Genomic DNA, 24,468 nt, shown 5'->3' with positions numbered 1-24,468 from the left:
ATATTCACCGGATGATGCTTTTTTGGTGTGATATTTCTCTTAAAAAGGATCAATAGATAATTGAAGTTGTCAGATTAGCTCCCTCTTTATGTCATTAGTTTGCCATTTAAAGGGAAGTGCCACTGGGGGGTTGGCATTAACCAGACACCTAAAGGGCACGTCATTAATCACCATCCCATGTAGGTGGGCACATGGACCAACCACTGAATCCACATGTCACGTAGCAGAGATCCTTTGGATAAATAGCATACCAGGCGATAAACAAAATCAGTGACTCTTTTTCGCTACACTTTAAGGGTTTTTAAAATATATCAAATATTTTTTGTGTTACTGCACTGTTGAAAATGGGTAATTCTGAGATAAAGTCTTAAAGCAGACCTAGAATTACCCCAGAATTACTTAGAATGGATGCAAGTGCCTGACACCACCAGTTCTTGATGAAAAATATTTCCCTCATTTAAGACTGAGAATGGTCCAGTCTCATGGGGGTGGAGGAGAGATTTTTTTGGGGACATCCAGCTGAACAGATTCATTATGAATAATGTGCTTTATATGAAAAAGGTATTTCACATTTCATCGCTTTTTACAGACAATACAGAGCTTGGCAGTAGTGCCAGGAATTTGTATTTATTTATGTATTTTCAAAACTCAAAGCCAGCTTTTAGTCTGTGACCATATCAAAGTTGGTGTAAAAGTTTTTTTAAGATTAAAATGTGCCATTACTGTCCTTGTGAACTGACCTGAGGGAATATGGTAATAAATAAAGCAGGTTGCTTGATTTTATATGACTATGCATATCACCAAAGTCTCTCATTTTCCTCACCTTCCATACGCCCAGAATTTTCAAGGATTCAAATTAACAAAAGTACAGACATTTGCACACAAATGCACTGCTTCTCATCTCAAACATCTCAAACATGTACTAAGAAAAAGATCTCCCCTCCCCCCATCACACACACACACACTTTCTGAGAAATATATGCACATTTCTGCATGGATTGAGAAGGACACGCACACGCTCACGCACAGACAGCCTTGCGGGCAGCATATGAATATTTAACAGTAGCTTCTCTCCGAGCATAGAGCCTGCCAGTCATTGTCAAATAGGACTTAATCTTTTCAATTTCTGGGTGCAAATATTCACACTGGCTGCTGTTTGTCTGCCCCATTAATGAGCCTCTCCCCCATAATCCTCGGCTGCTAATTCAAGTGGCTGCTGCGGCGGCCAGCCAGGAGAGAACGGGGCACAACTGCACATACAGGGCTCAGATTATTCCTCCCTTCACAAGCTCTTTCTTCCTCCATCTCTGTACCTGACTCACTGTCATCCTTTTCACACATACCTCAAACATTTTCTTTCACACGTACAAAAACTGTTTCTTTCTCACTCTTATTTTCTTGCTCATTTCCATCCTTCATTCTTTCCATCAGTCTGCCATTATTCCTGTGCCCTTCATTTTGTCCTCTTATCTATCCTCATTCCGTCTTTCCTTCTCTGTTAGCATTGCCTGATTTTCATAATTTATGATTTATATATCAGTTTTCAGTTGTTTTTGCAGCAGCCCTGTACTGTAAATAATGATTGTTAGATCAAGTAAAATATGTTATTCTACTTTCTACTAAAAAGTTCAGAGTATATTGTAATTAATTAATTAGTTGAAACACACAAGTGTGTGTATGTGTGTGCGCGCACTGGTTTGGGTGGTTTATGAGGACACAAATGTGTATAATGACATGGGTATGACACAGGTATTACAAGATGAAGGTGGTTTATGTGAACACTTCCTGTGTCCCTGTAATTCAGGAGAGTGTTGTTGTTTTTTTGTTTTTGTTTTTTATCTAAAAAATGCACAAAGTTTTCTGTGAGGGGTAGGTGTAGGTGTAGGGTTGGTGTATGGCGATAGACAATACAAAAGTTTGTAAAGTGTAAAAACCATTACACCTATGGAGAGTCCCCTTAACAACCAATACCAGTACCAGTGGTGTGTGTGTGTGTGTGTGTGTGTGTGTGTGTGTGTGTGTGTGTGTGTGTGTGTGTGTCTGTGTGTTAATAATACCTTGAAAAAGGTATCCATAAAAGAGGTTCATTGGAGCTTTTTGATTTGCAGTTGTTGTAGTTTTATTCCATCGTCTCGCTTCTCTTATTCCTTCTCATCTTTGCTCTCTGTCCTGTCATCCTGCCATCCTCTTCCTCTGTCTCTCACCCTACTCCTCTCCATCATGTTAAGCAGTCAGAGCCATTTAACTAAATGCACCTTCAGTCAGTCCATTAGTGTGTTATGGGTGTGGGTTGCGGCTCTGGCCATGGTGTCTGACCCAACACCCCCCCAACCTGCTCTGATTAATGGAGTATATGAGGGCAGAGGCAGAGTGCCCCCCTCCTCTTCAACTCATTACCTCATTAAGATGGACCAAAGGCTGCAGGTAATCTCTCTCATCATGCCACAGTGACAGGGTCTGTTAACCCTATACACAAACACACACACATCCTGCAGGCATGCAATTCAAATACTTTTATAAACACACACACACACAAACACACACTGCTTTCATCCAGCTAGCACTACACTTTACAATCATACACATTGATTTAGATAACACACTATTCATGCATTTGCTCTCAGTAAGATTTTTTCAAAAATACTTTTATTTAGCAAGGATGCATTAAATTGATCTAACATGACATTAAAGACATTTATACTCTTAGAAAAGATTAAACTAATGTGTCATGGTTTCCACAAAAATATTAAGCAGCATAACAGTATTCAACATTGATGAGAATTGTTTCTTGAGCACCAAATCAGCATATTAGAATGACTTCTGAAGGATCATGTGACACTGAAGACTGGAGTAATGGCTGCTGAATATTCAGCTTTGCTGTTACAAGAATAAATTACATTCTAAAATATATTCAAAGAAAACATTTTAAAACTGTCATAAGATTTGACAATATTACTGTTTTGCTCGATTTTGATCAAATAAAAGCAAAACCTGTTTGAATTTCCCAGACATTCTGCTAAACTTCTTATATATTGCACAGAAAAGGGAAAGTAATATGGCTTTCATATGACATGAAGGTGACTACATAATAACAGAATTTTCATATTTGGGTGAACTATTTCGGTTAAATAGGGGTCTTGCATTGTATTCCTGGCTTATAATTATATTAATAATTATATTAATATTTTGAGCATACTTTTTGATGCTTACATTGCAAAGTCATTAAATTAATCATTTATATACAGAAATTATTTTCTTAAGCTGAAACACTGAACTCTGAATGTTAGCTTAAATTTAGCATTGGTTTAAAATAATTGAATATTGTATTTACGTATAATATAATTTTTTTAAATTCTTGGTGGACCCTCTGCTTTAAGACATTTTCCCAAATTGTAAACTGTCAACCATACCAGTAACTGACAGTTCAGTTGCATTTTTGACCAGCTGGTTTCCACCCAACTCTAAACTGTCTGGTGGCTGTTAATAAGTTTCTTGACGTTTCAGTGGCTGTGAGAGTGTGGAAAGTGTGAATGTCTGTGTGTATTTATACTCATCAGGACAGGGGTCTCACATTGGTGTCCTGAGGGTAGGTTTGGGTGTTAATGGAGAGAGCTTTGATTAGAACAGATAAGTGAGATGGACAGGGCTGTCGATAAAAGGCCCTGAGAGAATGTGTGTGTGTGTGTCTGCACCTACTCCTCCACTCAGACAGATCAGCTCTTCAGAGAAGTCTTACTCCACAGATATACAGTCTCATATGCATTCACATGTTTTTCTGTGTGAAAATTAGCACGCATGTGCATGACTGTAAGAAACCGGCCCCCCTTCACCACCCCCACCCTGTGGTGTCCGGCTGTGTGATGGCTCCCCTGACAGGCAGCAGTAATGCCCTCTCTGATCATCTGTGAAATTGCCGGCCTGCTTTCAGCAGCTGAGGACTTACTAGAGACAAAACTGCCTTTTTTAATTCCCAGCGCCAGAGGTGAGTGGTGAGAGAGGGAGGCCCCTGGTACAGCTACCAATCAACCATCCATCACACTGACCGACCCCCACAACCGCATCACGGCTCTCAGCCCCCTCCATTGCCAGGCATACCCCAGCCATGCTGCCTCAGCCCTGGGGAGTCATGTACCCCTTTGGTGGATGGATACAGGAAGCGGAGGGATGGGGAGGGGGTGGCGGTTACAAATCGAAATGCTTGAGATGCCTGTTCACCTCTCTTCTCCTACCTTTCAAGACTAATGGCACTTTGGGCCGAGAGTGTGTCTGTCGTGCCTGCTGTGTGTGGCGGTGGACTTGGTGGATTGTGGTACAGTGTAGAAAACATGCTGAGATGGCTTGGCCCCTCCAGGCTAGTTCTAGCAGTGAGAATGAAGGTCTGTGCAGGAGAAGTAGAGGTGTGCCACTCACTGCAATGTCTCCAGGGAGACGTGTTTTGAGTGGAGCTCATTTCAAAGTGTGTACGTTCGTGTCTCTCCTGTCCTTTTGTCTATTTACTTTACACTTTTCCCTTCGTGTATCTTTTGCTTTGAGGAAGTTTGATTATTTTTAATATTATTAAGTATTTAATATTTAATTTTATTAAGATTATTCATATTTAAAATAATATAATTTATTAATATTATTTAGATCATTCTCTGTATTTTTCAGAATTAATAAAATTGAGACCTAATTTTGGAATATACACATGTAAAAATGAAGTTCAAGAAGAAGCATTTTGGGTTCCCCACAGAAACTTTTACTGAATAGTTTTTGAAAGAATCTTTTTTTTTTCTAGTTTGAAAAACATTTTAATAATCTGAAGAACCTTTTTCCACTACAAAGAGCCTTTTGTGCACTGGAAAGGTGGTTTTTGCAGTGATGTCCACTACAAAGAGCCTTTCTTCACGAGGTTTTTGCAGTGATGCTGTATAAGAACAATTTCGTGAACAATTCTTAAAATAAAAATTTTTTTCTTAGTGTGAAGAACATTTTATTAAACTAAAGAACTATAAACAACCGTTTGTGGAATGAAAAGGTTCCATGGATGATAAAAGTTCTTCATGTAACCACTGATGCCAATAAAGAACCTTAATTTTTAGAGTGTATGTATATTAAAGTTTCTTTATGGAACCATAGATGCTACTTAAGAACGTTTATTTTTACTAACTGGTCACCTTCTACTGGTGACTTGTTAAAACCAATAAATCCTAATGGAATATGTCCCAAAACACATACATAAACAATTTTTATTGGTGTTTAATAAAAAGTTGCAATTGGTTTGTAATGGTATATATGAGAGGAAATTTTTTGGTAATATATTTGGTATTATCATCATATATTTTTTATACTTACCTTTGCATCATAATTATCAAATTAAAAAAACAAAAAAAAAAAAAAAAAAAAAAACATATATATGCATGGGAGGGACGGTATATTTGATATCGTTCTCTCTTTGTGGTTATACTCTCTCAATTCATTTCTTTTTCGTTTATATAGTTAACCAACTTATGACGACATATGCTTCCGATGCTGATGCAAAGTATAGACACGAATTTTATTAAAACCTGGACTCTATATGTAATAATATGGTTTCCCATTCATTTCTCTTCAAGGTCCATTAGTCACTCCGAACACGGAAATGTGAAAAAGGGTCCATTATCCCTCCGAACACAAATCCCTATCCGCTGTTTTCAGCACCCTGGACAGTGTTCCTGTGTCTACAGTACACAGGTGCCTTTGCGCGTTCCACTAGCGTTTGTTTGTATTGCAGACCTTAGGCCCTTTCTCTAGGTTCATATCATTGTAGCCTGTTGATTAGACGTAGATGAATGGGCTCTCAATAACCGTTTTAGGTTCCCATATATTAGCTTTCCCAAGCAACAAATGATAACGCGTGTTTCAGTTTTATGATGCAAGTGGGTAGGTTCCTGTGTCATATAAAGTCAGCTTTTAATAAATTGGTGCGGTCTATACTTTTGCATTCACATAGTTTTGGGTGCATATGTGTGTACACACAAGCTGTGGGCTGATTCGCTATTTAACCAAAAAGACTCGACAAGGTTAGGCCAGTCTGTTAATGGCTCTTCTGTCAGGGCGATTGTAAACAGATGGCTACCTTTAATTTTAGCATTAAGCTATTTAAAAATATGCAAATGACTGGAAGTAGCCCAGGCGTGCATTTCACTCATATTTGCTTATTCGCGGTGGGTAACGTCAGGGGGAAAACTGAGGATTTCTTAAATGAGAAAGTCAACAAAACAATACTTAGTGAGAAAGTAAATAGCGTGCGTCACGAAGGGATTAGAAATGTAAGCGAAGCCAAACTCGCTGCCGTTGTTGCCTGCCAAGAACAGCGGGGGTCCCGAAAACTCGCCCTTGGCTCTCCTTTTCTCCAGCATGCAGACCCACCGGCATCCCCTGACTCCAAATATTACCAAATGCTGTTTAGTCATTGCTTAAGCCCTGCATGTTGTAAAAGGATTATTAATTTCAGGGGATGATCAGATAGATAGATAGATAGATAGATAGATAGATAGATAGATAGATAGATAGATAGATAGATAGATAGGTATGATTCTTTATTTATTTAGACTTATATAGGCATTTTTTGCGGAACCCATATTCTAAAATATTTATAGTTTTTTTTTATAATGATGATGATGATGATGATGGATATTCAATTGATATTTATTATAATTATTATTCCTATATTTCTATTATTATTATTAGATTTTTTTTTAATTTTTTTTAATAGTCCCGACTATTTTATTTAACAATGCACAGAGCATTGGTTATGGTGTTTGCGTTCGCTTTCTAATCCCATACACTAACACAACTGTAAACTACGTGCTATTGTTTACATGCGGAGAGGGAAGCGGGTAGATAGACCACGGGTGGCCTGATCCGGATTTATTCCCGTGATCAGACATGCCTGTGGCTTTCAGAACCCGTGAAGAAAACACAGCTCTCTGACAATATGCCGCAATGATATTACCCCGCACAATATTTAATGCTAATGCACAAGGAAATGTGGGTTCAAATATCATTATCTAACGATAATAAATAAAATCGTACGCTGCTATTTTAGTTGTTTTCCTTTTGATTAATGAATTCAGTTATATCTTTGGAATTTCGTGTGGACATACACGCACCAGAATAGCTGTAAAAAAAAATGAAAAGGTTTAAATTTTGTCAATATAGCCTACTATATTTAATATAATGTCCACTAAATGTTAAAAAGCTGCTAAAGGTTGTAAATTCAGTCTCTAATTCACTAGAATAAATTAGAGTGTACGTAATGTTTGCATTTCCACAGCTAACAAAATGATTATCTGGGTAAATATTTAAAATCCCTTCGATTTGTGGCTACTTTGTCAAACCGCTGGGCGATCCGGTACTCGCTATTGATGCGAGCCAGTATCTTAATCCAATGCATTTCCCTGTAAATAGCTTTATGCATGAGAAAAGAACGGGATCCCCCACAGCGCGCATAGATCATTCCTTCAGAATTAAGACGCAGTGATGGCTATTTGGATGATTTCTACACTTATTTGCTTTAGACATAATGCAAAAGGACGTGCACACTTAAATAGCATCTATAAATGTTTAGAAATATCGACGTTTCTAAGTTAATTACCTGTGGTAGCCACTGCCACTAGATTTTCAGTCGCAAATTAATTATACAGAAAACAATTGAGTCATTATCGTCTTTAAAAAAAAAAAATAATCTCAAAGGTCTATGAAGAAATCGAACAGCGTCTCCCAGTCCAAATGTGCTGTCCAGGATCCAGGTCTAATGAGGCCAAAAACGCAAGCCTTCTAACTACACGTTCACATTTTCGATCTTTACTGGTCGAGTCCAAATTCGGCAGAAACAAAAAATAGCACACGTACGATAAAATAATTCGCTTTACTACCATCAGCCCTTATAGACGTTTTACCAAACCCCAGGTAGAACTTTGGAAGCTATCTGAGAGTACCAATATTTAAACCCCGTTGCCATGGCGACTTGTCCACGATTGGCCACCGCGGGCGTAAGTACAAGAAAAAACGTCATCAAAATCTGAACACGGATGCGAGAGGTACCCCGCCGAACTAGAACAGAGTGATGCAAAAAGTGTCGGTGAGGTGAGTGGACACAAGCAGGTGGATGAAGAGCACAAAACAAAACCAAGAGGAAACCTTGGAGAAGCCTTTTTGTTAGCAAACTCTCTGCAACGAATATATTTATTTTTCTGATGCCATGGATTTCTAAATGGACGACAGGTATGATGCATATAACAATCACGTCCGGAGTGTTTACCTCTAGGCGTGTTGGAGACTCCGTTCTCAAGACGGAAAACATTTGCTCTGCGTTGACACTCCCTCTCCCAAGAAGCCAGAGACGTTGCTCCGCACCGATTCGTGTGGCCCCAATCCGAGGCGCGGTGCCCGTTTGGGAAGGTCGGCTCTCGGTTTCCCTCCAGGGCGGGCATGATGGTGCACTGCGCGGGGTGCGAGAGGCCCATTCTCGATCGGTTTTCCTCTTAAACCGTCCTCGGAACCGCGCATATGGCACGCCAAGGTGTGTACAGTGGGCTGCGAGTGTACTGCAACCTAACACACGAAAAATGTTTCTCCAGGGATGGGAAGCCTCTATTGCAAAATTGACTTCTTTTTCAGAGTAAGATAGTCTCTGAACGCTGCTTGCATTTTGGGTTGTCCCTCAGCTCGTCAAACTTCTGGACTAATTCCTCATTTGAAGAATGTGTCATGTAGGATTTACCTAACCTTGTTTTCCTCTTATGTGGGTGAGGCTCGATTTGTGGATTAAACCCGCCTAAAATAGTAATGTAATGTACTGATTAAACCTTTGGATCCTCCGTCGTTCATTTATAGCTTTTGATTGATATGAGGCCATTCAGAAATTGCTTTATGTAATTCACACACGCTTTCGGAATGAGAATTCTTCTCTTGAAGTCCCTTCGCTTTTTTTTTTTTCGTTTTTTTTTTTTTGCACATGATTGTGGGGAAAATGTCTGATGTAGTGAAGTAATTGTTTATTATACTCGAAAACATGTTATTTTGCGCATTATTACTATTATGCATCTTGATAACAAACTGATAGGCAATTCACTGGAATTACCTAATACTAAACGTAGACGGCTGGTTGTTTTTTTCATCATTCATCCAGAAATATAAACGAAAATTCCAGACCTCCGATAGGATTTCTTTTAATATAGGAAATATATAATTAACATTTACTTGACCCATCCAAATAATGACAATCAACTCGCCATATTATTTGTTTTTGTTATTAATTCAGAATAGGGTTTTGGAAACAAAAAAGAAACGTTTAAAAGTTAATTTCAATTAGTCTCGTTGAAATATTATAAACAGCAGCCCTAGTGTAAGTTCACTAAATATATTAACGAAATTTCTTTAAATAAATTATTACCAAAAAAAAGTCAAATAAACCAATTTGCACTAAATTCCAAAAGATTAGAAACACTAAACAAACACTAACGTCTCAAAACACCCTATGTTTGCGATTTCCTGTAATGATAGTTGTTATGTAGTCTCAGGAACAGTGGCTTCGCTCTTATCATTTATCTTTATTTAGTCACTTTGTATCGCTCATGGGTGTTTGTTCGGGGTCCAGGTTTTCTTCTATAGTTACATTTTCTCTGAGCTGAGTTTAATGCATCCAGTGTTTAAGATTTCATATGTGCCATGGTTATCAACAAACGGCCTTGGACCTCACGGTTTTATGCGGGGCCCATGCCAGCTCGTAGCGTCTTCAGTGTGTGGAGCCATTTTAGTGGGTAAAATGACCGATTAACAAGTAATCACTCCGTAATGCGCTCGACGCATTTGTTTTGCTGCCATAGCTTTTTGTGTGGAAGTATGGTGTTAAGGGCCCTTTCACTGGGAGAGATCTGCATTTGAAAAGCGCGAGGATGAGCGATTCTCGATCACCATAACCCAGAAGAGGGAAGGATTTAGTACAATTAGTGTGAATATAAACCCGAGTGGGAGAAACAGAAGGGGAGTACGAGGTCGCTTGGCGTGCCTTACAAACCAAGACCGGCTCGTATACCTGGTCTTTCCCGTCCGCATTGTCATTGAAATATGAATTGCACACACTATTTTTTCTTGACACGAACTATGGAATTATTTCGGCCTCTACTTCGAGGACAAAAAGCAGGTGACGGAGAAGATATAACAAATCAGAAAAGGAACAACCACCTGTATTGGCGGAGTGTTTCAAATTCACATGATTAATGGATTAAATATAAGAAAATCGAAATTCAGTGTTGCTTGTACCATCTCACGGGTTTGTATTTGGTAGATGAAAAAACATTTTAGTTCAATTTTTATTTCCAACGACAATTTTCTTAATCACACAATATCACTTCATGTAGATTATAGAGCATGTGACGTGTTACCTTGAGCCTACTACCAAATTTCTTCAGGAATAGGAATGGTGTTATGGAAAATGCTAATGTCATGTTGATATATATTGATTTAAGATTGTTGTTCATATTAATGATTTTAAAAAAATTATGTTGCTTAAAAGTATTAGCATACATAACTAATTATTATTTTTTTAAAAGAAAATAATTTTCGAACCACTAAACCATGGCAGCTGACAGAGTGAAAAGCATGTGTGGCGTGATACAACAATAACTTGTTAGTGACATACTAAATATCGTTGTGTAAGAGATATAGAATTCATCTAGTTTACTGTAGGGGCGGCACGTTTTTTATACAACATTTTCACACACACTTACTAAACACAAGCACTTAAAGAGTAGGAAAGGTAATGGAATGGAATAGATTAAACTTGCTGAATCAAACGCTAGCGTCTGTAATTTCAGTATGGTTCCACTTTACATTGTTCCCCGGTTGTACTTGGGTCTGTTTTAAAGATATATCGTTAATCAAAAATTCGTAACTTCGCCACCATGCAAATTGGTAGTCAGCTAGGGTTTTTGGATTCGGAGATGATTTCAAGTATGTGTCATCAAACCCTGTCACAGCGTTCTGCAATCTTTGTGTTGACCAATCTATGGTCTTAACCAGGCTGCTGGTGTAAATCTCTAAAGTATTATATATATATATACCTAATATAAATATTAGTTATACTAGTATATATATATTATATATATATTGTATATTTATTTCTTAATTTCTTCTGTTTTTCTGCACTTACATATTGGTAATTAAACTTACTATAATAAGTATCATTATATATGAAATAAAAATGATATGATATAAAAATATGTATCTATATTGTAATCCTCTGTGTCTCTGCCATGCAGGAGTTTTGGTACAAAAAATGCGACGCGGCCTGCTTGCAGGGCAGTTCGAACCCAGCGAAACACCCTAGTGACGATAGAGGGCACGCGCATCAAGGTGTTCCACCTGAGCGGTTTCACGCTGCAGTGGTGTATTACTGGGACAGTCTTGTCACACGTGGAAAGAAACTCAACAAGCAGCGAGCAGTATTACGAGAAAGATGGTCAACTTTGTCAAGAGGGAACTAATATTTGCGCGAGCACTGTATCAAACTTGTTCAACTTTAAGGGTTCAGGATCTTGAGAAACGGACGACTGGAAGGCGATAAAAAGTGCGTTTAAGAATTGTGACTCGTGATGCAACACACAAGTAGTGTCGTGTTCGTGGGGCTGGTGGGTGGATGACTGTGCCAGACGCGCCAGGTGCAGGTTTCACCATAACGAGGCGAACTCCCATGATCTATATGAGGAGAATCTATGTCTCAGGCTCAGTGGTGATGCACACATTAACCAGGGTAGTGAATGAAATGGCCGCGAATTTTTGATCTTGTGTTCAAACATTACATAAAAACTCATATTAAAATGACTTGATATGTAAGCATGCTATTTTCTATTGGTGTATCTTGTTTTAAAATAGCAAGAAGAAAGGAAGTTCCTTTTAAAACATGAATAATGGTTATATCAGTCGGCCAGTGATGGGCACGGACATGAACAGCATGCCAGGAACGCCTTCCCATGGTATTGTTGTCATGTGATATGAAAAATCTTTAAAAACAGACCCCTTGAGACACATCCCCTCATAACTGTCGCTGTCAAGGTCAATTTGTATTTTCATTTTGGACGGTTTTACAAGTTAAAAATCCTTACAACTGGAAATTCATAAAGAAGTAGAAGAATAAAAAATAACTATATTTGAAAATAACGGATTAAGTGTCCAAGAACAATATTTAGACTTTTACGTGATTGGTTACACATATTATGACAATTCATTAAATAAAATCTTTTTTGTACAAAACGTTACATTATATAGAGGATATATTATATATATATATATTATAGATATTTTATATATAGTTAATATAAGCGTATAGTGCTACTACTAATAATTAATAAATATGTATATAATCCATATTATTTTTTTTTTTTTTTTTATTTTGTTTTCTTTTTGACAGAACACGAGTAAAGCACGATTATACATTTCTAAAAAACGCTTTGCAACGTGTTCTGTTACTAGAAGATTAGTTAAGCCCTCATAAGATTCACTATAAAAGGAATCTATCCTGTTATGCACCTTTCGTTTTTCTATTGCCAAATAAGAGCAGACATACACCATTATCATTTTTTAAGGACATTTTTAAGTTGTGGGATTTGTTTCTGTCGTTGCGTCTAAGAATTTGTAGGTAAGATTGTCTAAACGAGCTCTATAGGTATCTTTCTAAGGATTGCTATAATGCACCGAAGTGTATAACAGAGCTTCTATGGTGTTGTACTTTCAAATGTACAAATCCATTGAAAGGAAAACGACTCTAGCCCAGATCAGAGGTGTGTTGGACTGTCACTATTGACGAGTGGTCCGCGTGGACTGTGATGCTGCTCGCGATATCCCCTGTGCAGGTGTACCAGTCGCGACAGGCTGTTTATTTGCCAACCCACGACAGATGACATCATTTAATTCGCATACATTTGGGCCTGTGACTTGTGTGTCAAGATGATTGTAGACAATTAATGTCAAAGGAACACGTCGCACAGGATGAGTGCTGCAGTCGCTTTCGTCCTCAAAGTCGACTTTAAAAAAAGGGACGCCAGTTCTACAACAGATCAAGGTTTCATGAATGCAGCAAATGGTCTTTTGAAAATTGTGGTGCTAGATCTATGTCGACTGGTGTGCTTTTTTGAGCGACATTCTAATCCTGAATTCGAGGAGACTTGTACAAATGCATATTGTAAGAAAAAGGAAATCCTGCCAAGGCCCACTATGAAGGGGAAATAAGTGTCCCCCTTTCCCCAAACCTCTATTTAGAAGTGTTCAATACAAGAGGTAAACAAGACCTCCCTTTTGGAATATGATGTTCATGATCAGTCCATGTCCGTGAATATGATTCAGTAAAACACCATCTTTTCCACTGCCATTGCTGAGGACTCTTTTGTGTTTAGTGTTGTCCACCCTATGGAAGAAGTGTCACATAACTCAGTCTACTCAAGCCCATGCGTGTGCTTGTCAGATAAACGTCTTGGTAGTTCACTATCTATTCGCGCGAGTTCGCAGACAATGACAAGTAGTTATCACGCACCCAGAGCGCCTGTCCCAAGAGACAACCAGACTTTATTCCTCCGACATTTTGGCGAGAAGCAGGAGTTGATTCACGTTTAGAACCTCTGTTTGCTTTCTCATGGTTTCTTTGGCTTTTCTTCTCTATTTAGATTTTTATTAACTAAATTCTATTTATGATTTATTTTTGGGTCTGTCCTTTTAAAGCCAGAACGGCCGCAAAATTTGAGGGATCCTGCTTAAAATCACCCATTCTTCAGCCGTGATTCATGTTGTCAAAGATTCCTTAACCACACAACTTTGTAATATATCCAGAATAAAGATTTTAGTTTACAGACAATTTAAAGGTCGTGTAACACGCCAATCACCCTGCCCAGCACAGAGTAGTACGTAGATGTCTAAGGCCTAGAGTTACTGTACATCATGCTCGCACACACCAGAAGTTTATCCCATGTTCTCACAACCCTAATTGTAATTACAAAACACACAGGTACACACACAAATTAGGCCATTTGTTTATGCTGACATCTGTGTGGGTCCAGAAAAAGCAAAAAGTACAAACGCTGCCGCGACGTGTTCGGCCAACTTGTCTCAAGCATCATGATATTCTAGATTTTTTAATCCTGTAAGATTAAATGTGTTAAACATGCATGACTGCTTCTGATAGTTTCAAATTAAAAACAAATGAGCTTGCCGATTTCAGGCCTACGTATGATCTCTTGTTAGGATTATTAGGTATACATTTCCAATTATGATATAGTGCAAACACACCATTAGTAAAGATGAGGTGTAAGGGGATAGTGACAGAATATTTAATAAGGGTGAACCAAACGTCGAAAGAAGGACTAAGCAACAAAAAACAACCTGCTTGATGCACATGACCAATCTTATCGCTTTCTCTCATTTGACCTTGTATTGAGCGTGACATTCAGTGTCATGCGTGTAGCAGACCGGAGCAGTATCGCCTCGATCTTCCGCGTGATCAGATGCCAGGAACGGGACTACGACCGATGGAAGGACGAATTTGTGATTTTCTTGCTCCGCAGCCCCCCGGAAAAGGACACTAACAAACAACGAGAACGAGGAGCAAAACTCGTGCAACGAAGCGGCGTGGCCCGACGCACCACCATCAAGGCCAAACAGCTCCAGGAGGACCCCTCTGAAAGCAGCGTTCGTGGCGAACGACAAAGCGAACGCGTATCCACAATCCGGCCCACAGCGAGCAAGCGCTAGCGCAGGCGACTAGGCAGCGTTCACACTGTCGAGTTCATACAGGCAAGAATACCACTTTGGATTCATTCATTTGTGGTCCCACTGCCACGATCACAATCAATTTCTGAAAGAGTCATTTTACACGGCTTCCCTGACTCTCAACATATCTATTACGAATAGTTGAACAATTACTATACACCAGCATTGTCACCTCGAGCTAAATAAAATATTGCTTATATTTTATGTGCGCCTATAGGGCATTATAAATTTTTGGTGTAAGAGCAGTCACGGCCAACTCGAGGAAGTAACAATCCAATACTGTCCTAGAGATCAAGGTCATGACACTAATGTGTTGTATAGAGAGGAATTTTAATGTGATGTTCTCCAAATTGTAAAAATAATCAGTTGCATTGCACAAAATCAATTGTTTGACAAGGCCAGGACATTTTGAAGTTCAGTACTACTGACAAACCTTACTAAATCTATGGACGCGAAACAAGGGGGCACTGTTAACTTTCTGGAGTTCATCATGAAAAGAATAGTAGTTATGTATATAATATAACAGGTAATGAGAAAGTTATGTATAAATTCATGTCAAAATGCAAATATATGGTGAATTGTCACAGATGGTAAAGCAGTTAATTAAGTCGTTAATGGGATTTTTATTCAGGTAGTAGGCCTGACAACCCCCAAAGAAAGATAAATGTCAGTTACATGATAGGCTTGTCAGTTCCTGCTGAGAAAATATGAACGTGAAAGACGGTCCCTTGTTTCGGACAGCAATTACAGCCTACAGTTTCTACTAAAATTTAAGAACTTTCTGTGTAAAAATTCGACTCAATCTAAGTTATGAGGTAGTAAACTTAATTGGATGTGAGGTGTTGGTTTTTACAAACACCAACCATGCTGTAAAGTCCAGGTAAAGATCAACACCATAAGTGAGAAGGTGGCAGAGTTTTCCACCAGTTTTCAGGTTGAAGCATACCAAACGGTAGTTAGGGTCCTGAAAACATTTTAGACCTTTAGTAAATTTCAACATAGGTATGAAAATATTCACAATTTAGGAGATTTGACTTGATATAAATCTAAAGAAATTCAGCAAAATATTCAGCAAAAAATACAATATGTTAAATCTATTTTTTTTAACAATGGATTTATGCCCTCAGGTCCATATAAAACTAAAAAAGCAGCAAAATGAACAGCAAAAAGAATTCTTGATTCATTGATCTCTGACTGACGTACAGATTATCCTGAGGTTTATATCTGTGGAACTCAAGCACGCCAGCCTCCATAATGGGTGTCCCTGTCATCATCAAGAAAAATCGCAACCCTCTACTGAATACCAGCCACGGCTCAGTGCCTTTGTTTATGAGCCAATAATGGAAGAAGGCTTTTCCAACCACGTCCACGTTCATTTGTTATTGTGTTAAATGAGGAGTGAGCTGCTGCGCGGGGAGACAGCCGGAGCCATGCCGGTTCAGCCAGCATGTGTGTGTCATCCCTAAGCAAAGATCACTATGGAGGAGGGCCACCCACAATTTCCCATAAAAATGTTCCAAAACCGTTAGCCGATGGTTATCAATAAGCAGGTGTTGCCTTTGCCGCAGCATGGAGAGGACATGGCTACAACGTGGTTTTAGTTAACAGAAATTGTATGGTTCTCTTCAATATAGTCTTATCCTCACTTCTGTTTTTCTAGTTTGTAAACTAGCAGGATTGGGCCTCCAGTGCAGACTAACTGTGGAGCATATATTATTTAGTGGCAATGGAGCTTCAGTGCATGAAGGTGTTACATTGTACCATTATGCGTAACAAATGTCACCTTATTGTCAGACATTTTCACATCCATCGTCTTCTCTTTGTTTCCGTGCAAGCAGTTTATATGACCACCAGTGTGAAAAAACGGCCATTGTGGTGTTTGTGGAAGTAACGGTTGGTGATTCTTCTTGATACGTAGAAGGTTATATTTGAGTTCCACCAGCCACAGTGGTATGTCAAATTGCATTTGGTCTTACTAAAAGATTGAAACTTTGTGTGGACAGTGATGAGTCTGATATTGCCATCTGTCACACAAATGTTATATTAGGTATATTTGTACTGAGGCTGGCTGGGACTCATGATGAAACGATACTTGTCAGCAATTATACATGCTGATATCTTTAGAAAAAGTGTGTGTTAATTTTAAAAGAGGCTAACTTTGGTAAATATTTCATACTGCTCCATTCAAAACTCTTGGTATTTGGTTAATGTGGTACATTATTATCGATATAAATTAGGGATCATTTTCTGAACAACTATATATCGGCACTATATTAATTGAGGAATTTCGTCACGTAAAGCCGCGTTCTGTACTCTTTTAGCGATAAATCTCTAACGTACGGGCTTTCAACGTGGAGCAGCATCTATTTTCTACACAGAGCTACTGTTCACGACAAGCTGCGCAAAACACAATCATATGTTTGTGTGCATGTGTTTGTGCAGTTTGTCAGTAAACCAACGGCTCTGTGGGAGTAAATTCTGCTCCACGGGAAGGGGGGCAATTGCAACGGTGTTAGAAATTTTACGGCTGATTACAGAACCTTTTACTGACAAGTATGCGAATTACTATTGTGCCGAGTATGGTTGGAGGTTGACCTTTGGAGGTGTCTTTAAAGCAGATGTGCTGCCTGCTAATAACGTTAAAACAACAATTCGAGTGTTGATAGTAAATCACTAGGAGTATGCTGTTTTCTTTTAGTGTTTGTATGTACTGTATGTATATAAACATTAAACGCTTGATATTCCTTTTGCAATGGCTAGACCAATTTAACCATAAGGAAAAATCTGTTATTATTTATTCACACTTTCATGTTGTTACAAACCTGTATGATTAACTTTCCTCTGCAAAAACACAAAAGGAAGATACTTTGAAAAATTTTTTGGCTATTACAGGGTCAACGTTGTTGGACCCCATTTATGTTCATTGTGTAGACAAAAACAGTGTTCTTCAAATATATTTTGTGTTTTGTCTTCTTTTGGGAAGAAAGTCCTTTAACAAGCATTAGACAAGTCATAACTGAAAGTAACTATCTTGTTCGTGGTTGTACGTGGGCCTAATTACAATCTAAACCGTCAGGTTCACCTGGACAGGTGTGGAAAATGGACCGTTTTCTCATCGGATAATTCAGAAGAATGTGAAATGTACAAACATGGGAGGTAGCTCTCATCTACACCATACCTCTGTGGTGTAATTTTACATAGTATATAATGTTGGCTTTGCCCATGTAGGGTGTGGTTTCAAAATCGGCGGCTCTAAAGGAACGCAGAATGAAGCAGCTCAGCTTTCTCGGTGCTCGACGACACGCTTTCTTCAGAGGGACCCCCCACGTAGAATGAGGCCACTCGGAGGAAGCCTAGAGGATACGGACATACTGTGCCCTGGAGGATACAGCTCCTATCGGAGGTTACCATCAACACAAAAGAATGTTCTTTCTGACCAAAACACACATTTAAACACAATAATACATGGCGTCTCTCACTCACCATGCCCTGTATCTTTTCAAGGCTTGTCTGTCTTACCTGAAAGCACAAAGGACTCTTACAAGCAGTTTCTCTCCTGGTATTACGATACCAGGAATTCAGCATAGCCATCATTCGTCGGAGCTTTAAAACTGAAGCCAAAAAACTATGATCATGTCATCAGAGCAGAACAATACGAGGAAATATAACACTTGCATCCAATAGATTGGTCATTGGAGAACTCTGCAGAGAAATTGATTAAACCAGACCTGAACGGGATAAACTATGTCTGTTAACCTTTTGCTCGACCATTCCAGCTGCGTCTCTTTGATTGGATTTAGCACAACTTTCTGGTTCGGACATGCCAACAGGTGTTTTGGGCAGAAGATGCGAGCAGTGAATTTCATTTTCTGTAATGAGTGACCACATAGCAAATACGCAATCAGAATACCGCGACAAAACCAAAAAAAACCCTTCTACAAATAATTGAAAACTTGCATATTTAAAAATCCTTCAAAAAAAAAAAAAAAAAAGCATACATTTCCAGCTTTTAGAACATGGAAATAGCGAGACATCGTGATCTCATAGAGGTCTGGCATTGATGGAAATTTTTTGAATATCTATCCACTCAGCGAGCAAGTGGTGTTTTTTTATAGTAAAATGTCGGGTCGATGATTGATATCAGCACATTAAAGTATCCCAACTGAAGGAATAAAAATAATGGGAAGTGGGGAGGAATGTATATGACATTCTGTAGCACTAAGTATTATAGGCCAGTCGCAAAGGTATGACGGAGCTTGAGAGGGATGGATATGAGAGTTGAAAAATTAAGAATAACATGCCTCTGCACTGCATCCTACGATTTTCCAAACCAATTGATGTCTTTTTCCTCACCTTTAATTTGAGGAGTTCATTTATGAGCGCTTCTTACTCATCAACATTGTCTTTGTTGCACTATTGTAATAAAATTTTTTTGGTCATAGCCAAACTATTCGGGAAACATTGTTCTTGACAAATGAGGGCCAGAAAAAAACCTGAAATTGGGCATCGCAATGAAAGTATTCGTCATTGTGAGTTAATTAAATGTCACGTACACTGATTTTTCGAAATGGTAAACAAAACAGATCATTGTAGTACATTTTACAAGAATATACTATTTCAGTTTTTCTACTTCACAAATTTCGCATTTAATTTAAGGTGTTACTTGCCATTTTGTGAGGGGGTTAATTACTAACGATTTTTGAGTGAAAACTGTTTCTATATCAATTTTTTCTCCAGTGTACTCAACCCGACAAAAGCACTTTTCTTTTAAAATATCAACAGCATTACTGAGATTGCTCTATTTTTTCTCTTCAGAATAACAAGGCGAATATTACGGGCCATCAATCGGGTAACAACTACGATGTTCTTCCCTCACGCGCCCCCTTTCCTCACAGGCGCAGTCTCCAGCCGAGTCCCCGTACCTCCTCAGCTCAGGTTCAGGAGGCCCTGGAGGGGGCCCAGTCTCTGCTCTCCACCCTCAGACGACCAAAGGTTCACGGACATGATCTCTCACGCAGATACCCCCAGTCCTGAGCCAGGCATGACTGGACCTCTCCATCCTAATCCACAGGGGGAGGGTGGATTCACAGGGGGTCCGAGTCCACCCTTCCCCCTGGCCAACACACCAGTTACAGCGGCCCCTATGTCCCATCCTGGTCAAGAGATGGGGGAGAACACTGTGTTGGTAGGACAGAGAAGACAGGAAAGACTCTGAACTATGAACACAGAGGGAATTCCATCCTAACTGGTCTACCTTAGTGCTATAGGTTACTGAGGGAGGGTTTATTGGCTGGTCATGGGGACCAGAACGAAATTTCCAATATATTTGGACCATAAACCTGAAAGGTGGAAAGACATCAAGTGCAAATGACCCTCTCTTGCAGTTTAGGTTCTACTGTCAAGGGATGTGTATTGTCACTGGTCATCATGACCAATCACACTGGTTTGATTCCGTTGATATGGTTTCCTGAGTTCAATACTATTATTGCGACAATAGCTCAGTCGGATGTTCGTCCAAGGGGTTTTTCTACTGCATTGATGGTCAGAAGTGAGCTAGTACTTAAAGGTAAATCCATTTTTTCATGGTTTCGTTGGCTTTAGTTCCTTCCTTTTCCGAGATACTGAGGCTTAATGTTTTTTCTGTTCTGTCTTAAAACTGGTCCATTTGTAACATACTTTTGGTTCAAATTCATGAAACAAAAAAACTGCTGAATTGGTTCATTAAACATTTCAATGAAACACTCAGCATACCTGTGTTCTGATGAATCTATGCCTGTCAAAAATACACTTTGGGTTAATCAAATATCTGATGTGTATTGGACTTACAGGTACACTGAATCAAAAATTATAACGTTTCAGAGGGAAAAAGTTATTTTTAGTTCAAGCATAACTGATAACCCTACAGTGGTCAAATTGACCCAAGAGTCACAATTTGCACTCCAGCAACTGAACTTCAATAACGAACAAGCCAACTGCTAATTTATTATAAACATTTTCTTATTATTTTTAGTTTTAGAGATGTAATTAGTTTTTAGTAAGTTATAGAGATGATTGTTGTTTTTTTGTTGTTTTTTTTCTGTTGTTAGCGGGTTTAAAGGTTAACATATAACGGTCAAACGGCAAAGAAAAGTTCCATAGGTTGACTATAAGAGGTAAAATGATTTTGGATTTGGAAAAAACCTGGGACAATTATGTTTAGTTCTTAGCACTGAGTATGTCCTTCAGCTGGATATACATACACCCTTTAGGTTGTTTCAGTAAGCAGTTTTTTCAGTAATGGGATTTTTATTTATTTATTTTTTTGACAATTTTAACAATTCAAATTCAAGTTCCATGACATCACCATTAGTTTTTGTGACATCACACAAGAGGAAGTTGCCACTTCACAAGAGGACTAATTTTATAACAATTATGGATATCTTGTTTTATCTCTTTTTTTATTTATTTAGTTTTCACACTTTTAAACAAAACAAACATTGGAGACATCTGCCTTACCCAAATCACCTCCCATCCCCCATCTTCTGCTTAGAGGCCCTTTCCCCACACCAGTGATATGTCACTGAGAAGCTTGCAGAAACGCCTGACGAGCCTGTGCTTTGTTTCAAACTTCATTTAAAAACCTTTCGCTTTAGTACCTTTTGCTTTGAAAAAAAAAAAAAATGTTTTAATGGAAATGATTTTCAAAAGAACACTGAAGCCATAATGAAAAATCTCCTTTAACAGCTGAGGTCTCTCTTCTCAATGGGGGGGAAACAAAAGGATGGAACAGGCAACATCTGTGACTTACCACTGCACCCTGAACAGCCTCCAGACTGAAAGCAGGCGCCATCTGATGGGCTAGTGAAGAAAAACAATCATCTTGATAATGTCACCTGGACATAGGGGGTTATAATAATTTTGTAAGAATTTAATTAACTAGTTTTGACACTAGAAAATGTTCTGATGAACTGGAGAAAATGTGGAAACAGGTTTGAAGGATTCAAGGTACTCAAAAGGGAGTTGATTTTGGGTTACATTTAATGACATTTAAGACATCCCAGTGTTAGCTAACTGCTGTTTAACAATTTTTCATCAAATATTAAATTACAAATTTTGCAAAAGACCAAATAAGCACACAAGGAGTAAGGGTCACTGAAAGTTTTTTTTTTTTAATCTGTTAATAAATATAATTTAAAAAAAATGAAAAAAAAAAATTATTTAATTTGTCAAAAGGAATTATTTTTTTAAAAAAAAAACAAAACTTATTCTACAGTATTTAAAAAGAATGAAAATAAACATATTTGATTTGTAAAAAAAAAAAAAAAAAATTTAGTTCTTATCTCAGTAAAAGATCTAATGTTAAGTAATTCAGTACTACAAGGTCTTTCAGCACAGCCTTCAATCAAACAACAAGAACAAATCTTATAGTCCACCAAAAAAAAATAAAAAATTTCACCACAGTCACTAAAGAAAACAAACCACCAAATAAAGCACTATCACCATAGAAGTCACTAAAACAAAAACTTAAACTAAAAAAACAATCTTGGTGTTGTCCAAAAACAAAACTAATCACCAAAGTCACTAAACAAAATAAACCACCAAACAAAAAATCACCAAAGAAAATAGCAAAAAAAAAAAAGACCTAATAAATCTTAAGAGACCACCAAAACAAAAGAGCAGTTTACCAAAACAAAACAAATCACAAAAAGGGTAGTCATTAACAAAAAAAAATAAATAAATATCTTAGAGCCAAACTAACAAATCAGTCACTAAACACCAAAAAAACAACAACAAAAAACTAAGATAATCCTTAGAGCAAGAACATCACAAGAACAAGACATCACTACCAAACAAATCAACAAAGTCACAAAAACTAAACCAAACAAATCAACAAAGTCACAACACAAAAACACCAAAAACAGTCAACACACAAACACACACATACACACACACACACAAAAAACACACACACACACAAGAGATCCTTAGCTGTTGAGACATGTGCCATCATCAGGTGGGGAGGGGACAACCTGGAACATTGTCCCAGGCCCATGATGGGAGTCTCACCAGAGGTTGTTTATAGTCTACTCATTAGGTTTAGGGAAGGTCGGCCCACCCATAAAAATTGTCGACAGCCCTGGATGAGACTTACCTGGGTGAATATTTTTTATAAATCCACCACATAAATTCTTAGCGCCCTTTATGGGTACTTTCAAACTGAAGATACAACATGTGATTTTTATTATAAATAAGTAATTCAGTCATTGCTATAAATCCTTTCAAAGGTATCTACAAAGTTTTCCTACTCTCTCACGTGTGACTTGACAGCCATCACATTCAAACAAACTGTGCATTTCACATGTATCTGCTTTCATGCCAAACATGTTTTCAAGGTTATGACTCTTATTACTCATACATTTAGAGACTTGTAGGTCCCCCCTCCTTTCCCATTCCTTGTCTCAGTGGGCTCAGGTGGGCCTGCGGAGGACCACGCAGGCCCCAATTTTCCCCCTGACTGGTTTTAACATAAGGGGTAATGTTAGAGTAGCGGGCACTGGCTCTTCCACACCATCTCCTCCCCCAGAGGGAGACTCTGAGCCAGGCTAGATCCCACATGCAGCCCCTCCTGCCGTGGAGAACGTGGTCTTCAGTGCCACAGTACCATTACTGCCTGCCATATCCCTCTATTATTTACTTCTCCTCCTTCTCTCTGTTTGCTCCCTGGAGCCTGCCAGCACCATATCTCATTCGGCGAGGTAGAATAGAGGTCTTTATCTCAGGGAGGTGAGGACGTGATGGCAAGGAGCTTGGGGACTGAAAATGTGTCTGTATACACATACACATACAGACAGGGGCCATGCTTTGACCAAGAGCTTCACAGGCACACTTGTATATCTCTGAAAAAATCTTTGCAGTTTTATTACCCAAATATATCCAATGTCTTGGTTCTATACTCTCTCACACACATACACAGCGCAAAGTCCATTATCACACAAGCCTTTTTGTAATGGATTTCCTTGTTTTGCTTCAGTGAGAGGGAAGAGGAGGTGGTGGAGGGGAGAGAAGCCTTCTGTTGTTGTTATAAATCACCTGCTCGTTCTCTCACACCTCTCTCCCTCCAGTTTCTCCGTCCCATGCTATCCCACAATGCCCCCCTCCACCCGGCACACAATCAGCCCCAAGCACAGGAACCCCCTAGAAACTGCAAACCCTCTCAGCATCCCTCCTCACTTCGGTTTGCTTACTCTATCGCTCTCTTCAGCCTATATTTTATCTTTCTCGTCACCTTTACTTTTGTCTTTAGAGATTACTATTATATTCGCACATTTTCTTCTTGATTTCTTCTAAGGTCAAATGTTTAATCATAATCGTGAACAGTTTTATTTGAGCAAACTTGAATATAGCAGAGGAAACTGAACAATTAAAAGTTGTTTTTGCTTTAAGCAAATGTTTCAATTAACTTTTGATTGTTGTTTTTTCTTTTCAGATGAAAAATTACATTTAGCTTTGTTCTTGTGTATTTTTAGTTCAGCTCAAAATGCAAGTCCCAATTGCACATTATAAACCTGTTTAGTGGAACTATTTTGAGGGTTGTTATTTCATTGTTTTCTATTCTGTGCATACTGTATATGCAATAGTGATATTAAATGGTTTAAAAAGTGGCTGGTTAAATTTCTGCTAAATATCTGCAAATATTTAAATACATCA

At 38.5% G+C, this 24,468-nt stretch overlaps 1 pseudogene; it reads left to right on the top strand.

Moving 5' to 3' along the window:
• Positions 1–14,466: 14,466 nt before the first annotated feature.
• LOC122134749 lies at positions 14,467–23,367 on the top strand (annotated as a pseudogene).
• Positions 23,368–24,468: the final 1,101 nt, after the last annotated feature.

The sequence above is a fragment of the Cyprinus carpio genome, chromosome A21, assembly GCF_018340385.1.
Source record: "Cyprinus carpio isolate SPL01 chromosome A21, ASM1834038v1, whole genome shotgun sequence".
NCBI classification, from domain to species: domain Eukaryota; kingdom Metazoa; phylum Chordata; class Actinopteri; order Cypriniformes; family Cyprinidae; genus Cyprinus; species Cyprinus carpio.
Note: the sequence above shows the minus strand (reverse complement) of the source record. Positions and strands in the feature narration are given on the sequence as shown.